This window comes from Puma concolor, chromosome B1, assembly GCF_028749965.1.
Source record: "Puma concolor isolate L17-30 chromosome B1, mPumCon1.1.hap2, whole genome shotgun sequence".
Classification (NCBI taxonomy): Eukaryota; Metazoa; Chordata; class Mammalia; order Carnivora; family Felidae; genus Puma; species Puma concolor.
In genome coordinates this window covers 41,676,847-41,684,865 of record NC_141670.1, presented here as the reverse complement: position 1 = coordinate 41,684,865, position 8,019 = coordinate 41,676,847, and the positions used below count along the sequence as shown (strand labels likewise).

Below are 8,019 nucleotides of genomic sequence, written 5' to 3'. Positions count from 1 at the left end.
CTTGTAGAATCTGTGTAGACAATTTTTAAACACCTTACATTCATCACACTTTTCAGTTTATATGCTTTATCTCATAAGAGGCAGATATTTCAGCTAAATATAAACACCAAGAAATAGTCCCTAATAGTAAAAAATGTATTCGATTAAGGAAATAAAAGATTAGGATGTTTGGGGTGCCTGGGTGGCTCAGTCGATTGAGCGTCCAACTTCGGCTCAGGTCATGATCTCACAGTTCATGGGTTCAAGCCCCACGTTGGGCTCTGCGCTGACAGCTCAGAGCCTGGAGCCTTCTTCGGATTCTGTATCTCTCTCTCTCTCTCTCTCTCTCTCTCTCTGCCCGTCCACTCCACTCTCTCTCTCTCTCTCTCTCTCTCTCTCCCTCTCTCAAAATTAAATAAACATTTAAAAAATTTAAAGATTAGGATGTTTCATTAGGAAGAAATCAGTATTGTTAGCTATCTTGGATCATCTGATGACTGTTTTTAAAATGAAGTACATGGGGCGCCTGGGTGGCGCAGTCGGTTAAGCGTCCGACTTCAACCAGGTCACGATCTCACGGTCCGTGAGTTCGAGCCCCGCGCCGGGCTCTGGGCTGATGGCTCAGAGCCTGGAGCCTGTTTCCGATTCTGTGTCTCCCTCTCTCTCTGCCCCTCGCCCGTTCATGCTCTGTCTCTCTCTGTCCCAAAAATAAATAAACGTTGAAAAAAAAAATAAAAATAAAATGAAGTACATTTGTAGAGAATAACTGCGTATATAGTCCATATTCTGATTTTTGTGAAATTATTTTTCTTTATAAGATTTTCAGCTTCCCAATTACACTAATAAATAGTAAATAGTACTCAGCCAGTATTCAGAAAGGAGGTCATTAGACCTGAATTAAGTTCCTTCTGTATTCCACTTGGCCCTGGCTCCTAGCCTAAAGTCATAGTTTGTCAAGAGTAACATGCTTTGTTTCCTGTTTTGTTGTTTTAAGTCCATATAAGGGAGGTCAGAGTGTTGGTGCTAGATTTCATTTATACACTGCTCTTCCCTGCCCCACCCTAACCCTTCAGACTCCATGAGGGCAGAAGTGGTTTCTACCTACCCTTGGATCTATCCCTAACCACGCATCATCATGCAGGGTGTTACATCTATTTAACACGTTTGTTAAGTGAGTAAGATACAGGCTGACTGGTCATTAGCAGAGTTACTTCACTACATCTTGATTAGTAAGGTGTTTGACTTGATACTATAGTGATTTGTATACTCCCCTTGTAAAGTTCTAAGACTGGAAAGATCTCTGCGGTTTAAACTCCACTAGAGTAGACTTGCATAGAGATAACTACTCTTGAGGATTCCAGTGTCCTGTAGATAAGAATTCCCAGGGAAAGGAAAGGAATTACATTCAAAAAAATCTGAAGTACATTGGTATGTAAATAATGAATAAGCCACCAACTCCTACTGTGTCCTTTTTATTATTCTGTGTATCATTGACGATGCCAATAAGTGATCCTCGTCCTCATCTATGTTTGGTTGGAGGATAAACAATATAAGCGTTACACAAAAACCAACTTTAATCTGCAAATGTGTAAGGTGTGAGGGATTTTATTCTTCCTCCCACCAAAGCTGTAGTAAGTGGTTTTACAACAGTACTCCACAGTACTCAAAACTTGGAAATGTGTACAAGGTAGCAAACATGGGCTGTGAATTATAAATGCCAAAAGGTAGGTTCTTTAACCACCTAAGTTCTAGGATCGTTAGCTTCAAAATGAGTAAACACAGAATTATTAATAAAGGTTATAGCTCTTCTGTATTGTATCATAAGTTCTTCCCATATATCTCAAATGGTGCAGATGTGAAGTTCTATGAAATTCTACCTACAACCAGGAAGCCCTGTAGGAATTGAATGTCTGCTTTAAAAAAAAAAAAAAAAAAAAAAAAAGCCTCTACTGTGCAAAAAGAAATAATTTTATAAATCAGGCACAACCAATGATTTTTGGTTAAGAGTCACTGTGAAGTTAAAATGAATTTACGCCAGCAGAATTTTCTGATTTTTTAAAGTAGCATCTGAGCAATAGAAGTATTTACTGACCTTATAAAAACATATTTAACTTTGTACTGCCACTTTTTGCTTTGGTAGTGAAATCTTTAATCTTCAGAATCGTAAATCACCTGTCTTTGAAGAATTTTTTTGTTTCAATTACAAAGAGTTCTTTTTTAAAAAAGAAGGTGGGCAGGGGGGAGCTAAAAAATTAGTCCATTGGCTGCCAGATCTGCTCTTGATCTTAAATGTTTCTGTCCATGTATATATGTTCTTACCCCATATTTTCACAGAGCCATTTATTGGTAGGAAATGAACATCATAATTTGTATTCAAAACATTTTGGCAATTAGTCTTCTGAGAACAGCCAAATGCCAAACAACATAACCGTAGAGGCTTAGATTCTGTGATATATAAGGACTCAAAAACAGATGTAATGTGACCTTTTCTTTCCAATTAAAGGATTGGTGTGCACATTTGCATATCTCTGTGTATCTCATACAATGTACAAATGTTGTACTTAGTCTAATTCCTAATTTCTTAGGATTATGTGCTTGAAAAAGCAACATGATTATAGATGTTGCTGTCTACTTTTAAAATGAGTGATGCTTCAGTTAAACCATTAGGAAAGGCCTAACAGCATGTTGTGGGCATTTTTAACACTGCAGAAAAAGATCTTCACTTAATGTCTAATGATATGGAGGGACTACATCAGGATAGGAGAAATCACCTTTTAAGTAACCAGAATTCCCAACAGAAACCATATTGACAGAAACTTCACCAAACCCTGCCGGCAAGAGCTACATATTAAAAATATCATCCTTGGGGCGCCTGGGTGGCACAGTCGGTTAAGCGTCCGACTTCAGCCAGGTCACGATCTCGCGGTCCGGGAGTTCGAGCCCCGCGTCAGGCTCTGGGCTGATGGCTCAGAGCCTGGAGCCTGTTTCCGATTCTGTGTCTCCCTCTCTCTCTGCCCCTCCCCCGTTCATGCTCTGTCTCTCTCTGTCCCAAAAATAAATAAACGTTGAAAAAAAAATTTTTTTTTAAATATCATCCTTGATAGAGATTCTGTGAGAAAACTCTGAGGAGGGAGAAAAAGTTGCTTGTATACACGGATTTCTATTCCCAAGTTCTATGTAGACTTGGAATTCACCACAATCTTTCTATTTATCAAGGAAATGTGTAGTGTCAGGATAACAATGCAGCTGCATATTAACTATATGGAACAGTTAAAGACAGAAAGGAAAAATGCCTCTGGGACTAGAGGGAGCACTTAGGGACAAATTTAGCCTAATCAATTCATTCCAAAGATAGGCTTATTAAGAACTTAAAGAATTATTTGCCTGGCAAAGTTCTAATACGATTTTTTTATGGGACTTGACATGCTGGTTCTAGAAAATGTGAGACATGCCCTACAACTAGCAAGATCTATTAAGTTGCAGTAGTTAGCATGGGGCACTGTTACAAGCATAAACTCACAGAACAATGGAACAGAATAGAGACCCAGATGCAGACTCAAGCATGTGTGGTGGGCTGGAGAGTCTCCTTTTGCCCTTCTAGATTCTTTCTCCTCCTTGTGCTCCTTTATGTTCTAGAAAACTGATCCCTGTGGACTGCATCAGCCAGGCTCTCTTGGCTTCCAATGAGAGGAATGAATGAGCAGGAAATCTGAGCATGGTTCACTGGTTTGTGGGGGTGGCTACTTGGCCAGCTGCTTGGGGATGTAGGAAGACAAAAGTGGAAGGCTGGTGAGTAGAGGAACACTCTGGAAGAACCTCTAGGAAAGGTCTCAGAGTGTGAAGAAATCCATATGCCATGTAAATGCCCACTAGGTATAGCATCCACCGCAAAGAGGTTCTCACTGTGGAAGTGGAGAGTCCTTTGGTGGCAGTCAGCCTCTTCCCAGCCCCCTGGGACCATGGGACCATGTAAACTAATCATGGCGGCACAGGTGGAAGTTACCTATGACTCAACAACACAGACTTCCTCTCATTGTGACTGATCTGGGTACTGCCACTGCTGAGTGCCTGAATGGCAAACAGAGGTCAATGCTAAGCCCCGAACAGGGCACTATTCTCCAGAGGGGGTTCTGATAATAACAAACTGGACTTTTTTTTTTTTTTTTTTTTTTTTAAGATGGGGAGGAGGGGCAGAGGGAGAGAGAAAAAGAATCTTAAGCAGGCTCCACACTCGGTGCAGAGCCCGACATGGGGCTCGATCCCACAACCTGACCGAAAACGAGAGTCAGACGTCAACCGACTGAGCCACCCAGGTGTCCCCTAGACATTTTAATTACTGAATTGGGATTGTGTTTTGTGACTTATAATGATCATGGGATTTTTTTTTTTTTTCAACCAAAAGTGACTAGAGTAATCATGGACCTTCTTCAGTTTTCATCCATGGGCAGGGGAAGAACTTTACCCAACAAATCAATGTAAAGGCACAAAAATAATATTGGAGACAAAAGTAAAGTTGCTTTATGCTGACATTCCATAGGTTATGCTAATTGATATATGTACACACAATTCATGCATTATTACCATGTTATTTTTGGATACACACATATATGGTAAAATATGTCCATATGCCTGGGAACAATAAACACTAAGTTGACTGAAGCTGGTGGTTACCCACAGAGAGGGAGGAAAGATAATGGGGTATGAAAAAGGAGCATAGGGCTTAGATTGAATTTGTAATGTGAAATGGCTTATTATATTCTATACGTTTACAAATTTTGTAAATTTTATTACAAAAACAACCACATGTATTTGTCAATACAAATGACTATGTATACACACAAGCTAACATCCTCATATCACCATGGGCTTTGATAATTCGGACACAATACCCACCACCCCCTGGGATTTCACTTAGGTCTCTATTTTCAATTTTCTCTAAACATTCTAGCATATTTGTCTTGTTGGTCTCATTGTCAAGAAGCACGGGCCTCTGAGTTCTGCTACTTCTAATTATACCCCTCCAAAAAGTGAAAAGTATGGACAAATGGCTTTTTCCTGCTTACAGACAGGTGAAGAGCTCTTTAAAATAAATGAATTAAACTTCCAGCCTAGAAGCAGTATATAGCTGAGGAAGTTCAGGGTTAAGCTGAATTTCTCATGTAAACATGTCTAAGATGAAAGAAAGAGAGGCTGAGGAGGAAACTTATGATCTCACTTCCCCATAAAGAGGGACAAGTCCAAAGTCACTGCAGCCTTCCCAGAGCTCCATGGGTCACATCCAAAGCTTACTGATTCTAACAAGTTAGCAGCTCATAGGACAGTGCTCACAGCAACACCAGCTGCAATAGACCAAGTGACCCAAAGCTTCTGGGTCTTGTTTCAGAAAATATCAACATTGGGGCGCCTGGGTGGCTCAGCTGGTTAAGCATCCAACTTCAACTCAGGTCATAATCTCAGGGTTCATGAGTTCAAACCCCTGCATGGGGCTCTGTGCTGACAGCTCAAAACCTGGAACCTTCTTTGGGTTCTGTGTCTCCCTCTCTCTCTGCCCCTCCCCTTCTCACATTCTGCCTCTCTCTCTCTAAATAAACACTTAAAAGAATTTTTAATATCAACAGTTAACACAATTTCATGACCAGACTTCAGTATTTTCAGCTGATAATATTTATAACTGAACTGGATCTAACAGAAACTGAAAATTTTAACAGTTTTTGTCACTTTGAGATACTATTCTAAAGGTGGAGTTATTACATTATCTTTGCTAGCTAATTTAATAGTAAAATACCCAGATAATGCTCTGTGATATGGAATACAGTTAATCACTATTCTTTAGCCTTCTGATAGAGGATGAACACTCAATTAATGAACACTCAATTAAAATCTTTAGTGCTCCAACAAGAAACCTGTAAGTGGGGTTTTTTAACTTTTTTTTAATGCTTATTTATTTTTCAGAGAGACAGAGTGCAAGCAGGGGAGGGGCAGAGAGAGAGGGAGACACAGAATCTGAAGCAAGCTCCAGGCTCTGAGATGTCAGCACAGAGTCCAATGCAGGGCTCGAACTCAAAAACCATGAGATCATGACCTGAGCTGAAGTCAGACGCTTAACCAATTGAGCCACCCAGGCACCCCTATAAGAAGTGTTTAAATGAAGAAACCTAGACATATGCCAGAGGTTTGTAAGATGTCACAAATTTTTTAATTTCACACTTTTATATTTATCCAGGCTCTTATTCCTTATTATTTCAAGCACTGACATCTGCAGAGATGTGTAATATTAATGTTCCATGTACAAATAAAATAAAATGGTAATAATGGCAATAAAACTTTATCTCTGTAGCTCTAACTAGAAAGTTTGGAACTTAAAAAAATTTTTTAAATAAATCTTAATGTATTTTGTCAGCTCAGGAAAACCATTACATATATACAGATGAGTCTCACTTGTATTCTAAAAGTTGTCCCTACACAGAAAAATTACTTCAATAAACTTTACTCTGAAGTGGAATGACCCATTTCATTAGTCATATGAAGTTCTCAAAATGGTGCCATGTCCGTAATCCACTAACATGCAAAAAAGTAAGGCATTCAAATAAAAACCAATGAACGGAACTTTGATACAAGGTGCACTCGAGCAAAGCTACCTTTTAAATCTCTTCCTATGATTATCATCAAACCTTTACCTATGGCTACGTACTTAAAAACAAAAACAAAAGTGCACTGTCCTAAGCTGTAAGTATTTAGAAACACGGAGTTTGGCCTGGTTTTCATTTAGACCTAAAGATAATTCACTAAATACATAGACCCTAGAATAGACACTTCTCTAAAGAAGACATCCAAATGGCCAACAGGCACATGAAAAGATGCTCAACATCACTCCTCATCAGGGAACTACAAATCAAAACCACAGATATCACCTCATGCCAGTCAGAGTGGCTAAAATGAACAAATCAGGAGACTATAGATGCTGGAGAGGATGTGGAGAAATGGGAACCCTCTTGCACTGTTGGTGGGAATGCAAACTTGTGCAGCCACTCTGGAAAACAGTGTAGAGGTTTCTCAAAAAATTAAAAATAGATCTACCCTATGACCCAGAAAAGCACTGCTAGGAATTTACCCAAGGGATACAGGAGTGCTGATGCAAAGGGACACTTTTACCCCAATGTTTATGGAAGCACTTTCAACAATAGCCAAATTATGGAAAGAGCCTAAATGTCCATCAACTGATGAATGGATAAAGAAGTTGTGGTTTATATATACAATGGAATACTACTTGGCAATGAGAAAGAATGAAATATGGCCTTTTGTAGCAACATGGATGGAACTGGAAAGTGTTATGCTAAGTGAAATAAGTCATACAGAGAAAGACAGATACCATATGTTTTCACTCTTATGTGGATCCTGAGAAACTTAACAGAAGACCATGGGGGAGGGGAAGAGGAAAAAAAAAAAGTTACAGAGAGGGAAGGAGGCAAACCACAAGTGACTCTTAAAAACAGAATAAACTGAAGGCTGATGGGGAGTAGGAGGGAGGGGAAAGTGGGTGATGGGCATTGAGGAGGGCACCTGTTGGGATGAGCACTGGGTGTTGTATGGAAATCATTTTGACAATAAATTTCATAATAAATAAATAAATTAATTAATTAATTACATAGACCCTAATAAACATGAGGACCTGACAGCACTTAGACATATGAGCTTCTCATCAGATGCCCGTGACCTAAAATCACATGAATTTTTTGATGGAAAGATGACATTTCTCTTTGCAGACTCTTATCCAGAAATTTAGAAAATAGTTTTATGTAACCTGATAAGTAGTATATTGGCCATAATTTTTCAGAAGATAAATCGCTTAAAAAAAAAAAGGCAAAGGTGGGACACCTGGGTGGCCCAGTTAAGCATCCACCTTCGGCTCAGGTCACAATTTCATGGTTCATGAGTTTGAGCCCCAGGTTGGGCTCTGCGCTGATGGTGTGGAACCTGCCTGGGATTCTCTCTCTCTCTCTCCCTCTCTCTGCCTCTCTCTCTCTCCTTCTCTCTCTCTCT

The 8,019-nt window shown here is 39.5% G+C and overlaps 1 long non-coding RNA gene across 1 annotated transcript; it reads right to left on the bottom strand.

Annotated features, from left to right (window-relative positions):
• Window positions 1-723: 723 nt before the first annotated feature.
• LOC147581598 (uncharacterized) lies at window positions 724-4,909 on the bottom strand. The gene is made up of 3 exons (XR_015250071.1): window positions 3,883-4,909; window positions 3,500-3,731; window positions 724-1,344 (listed from the first exon to the last, which is right to left on the bottom strand). It is a non-coding gene; the product is annotated as an uncharacterized LOC147581598 (long non-coding RNA).
• Between the last annotated feature and the right edge of the window lie 3,110 nt (window positions 4,910-8,019).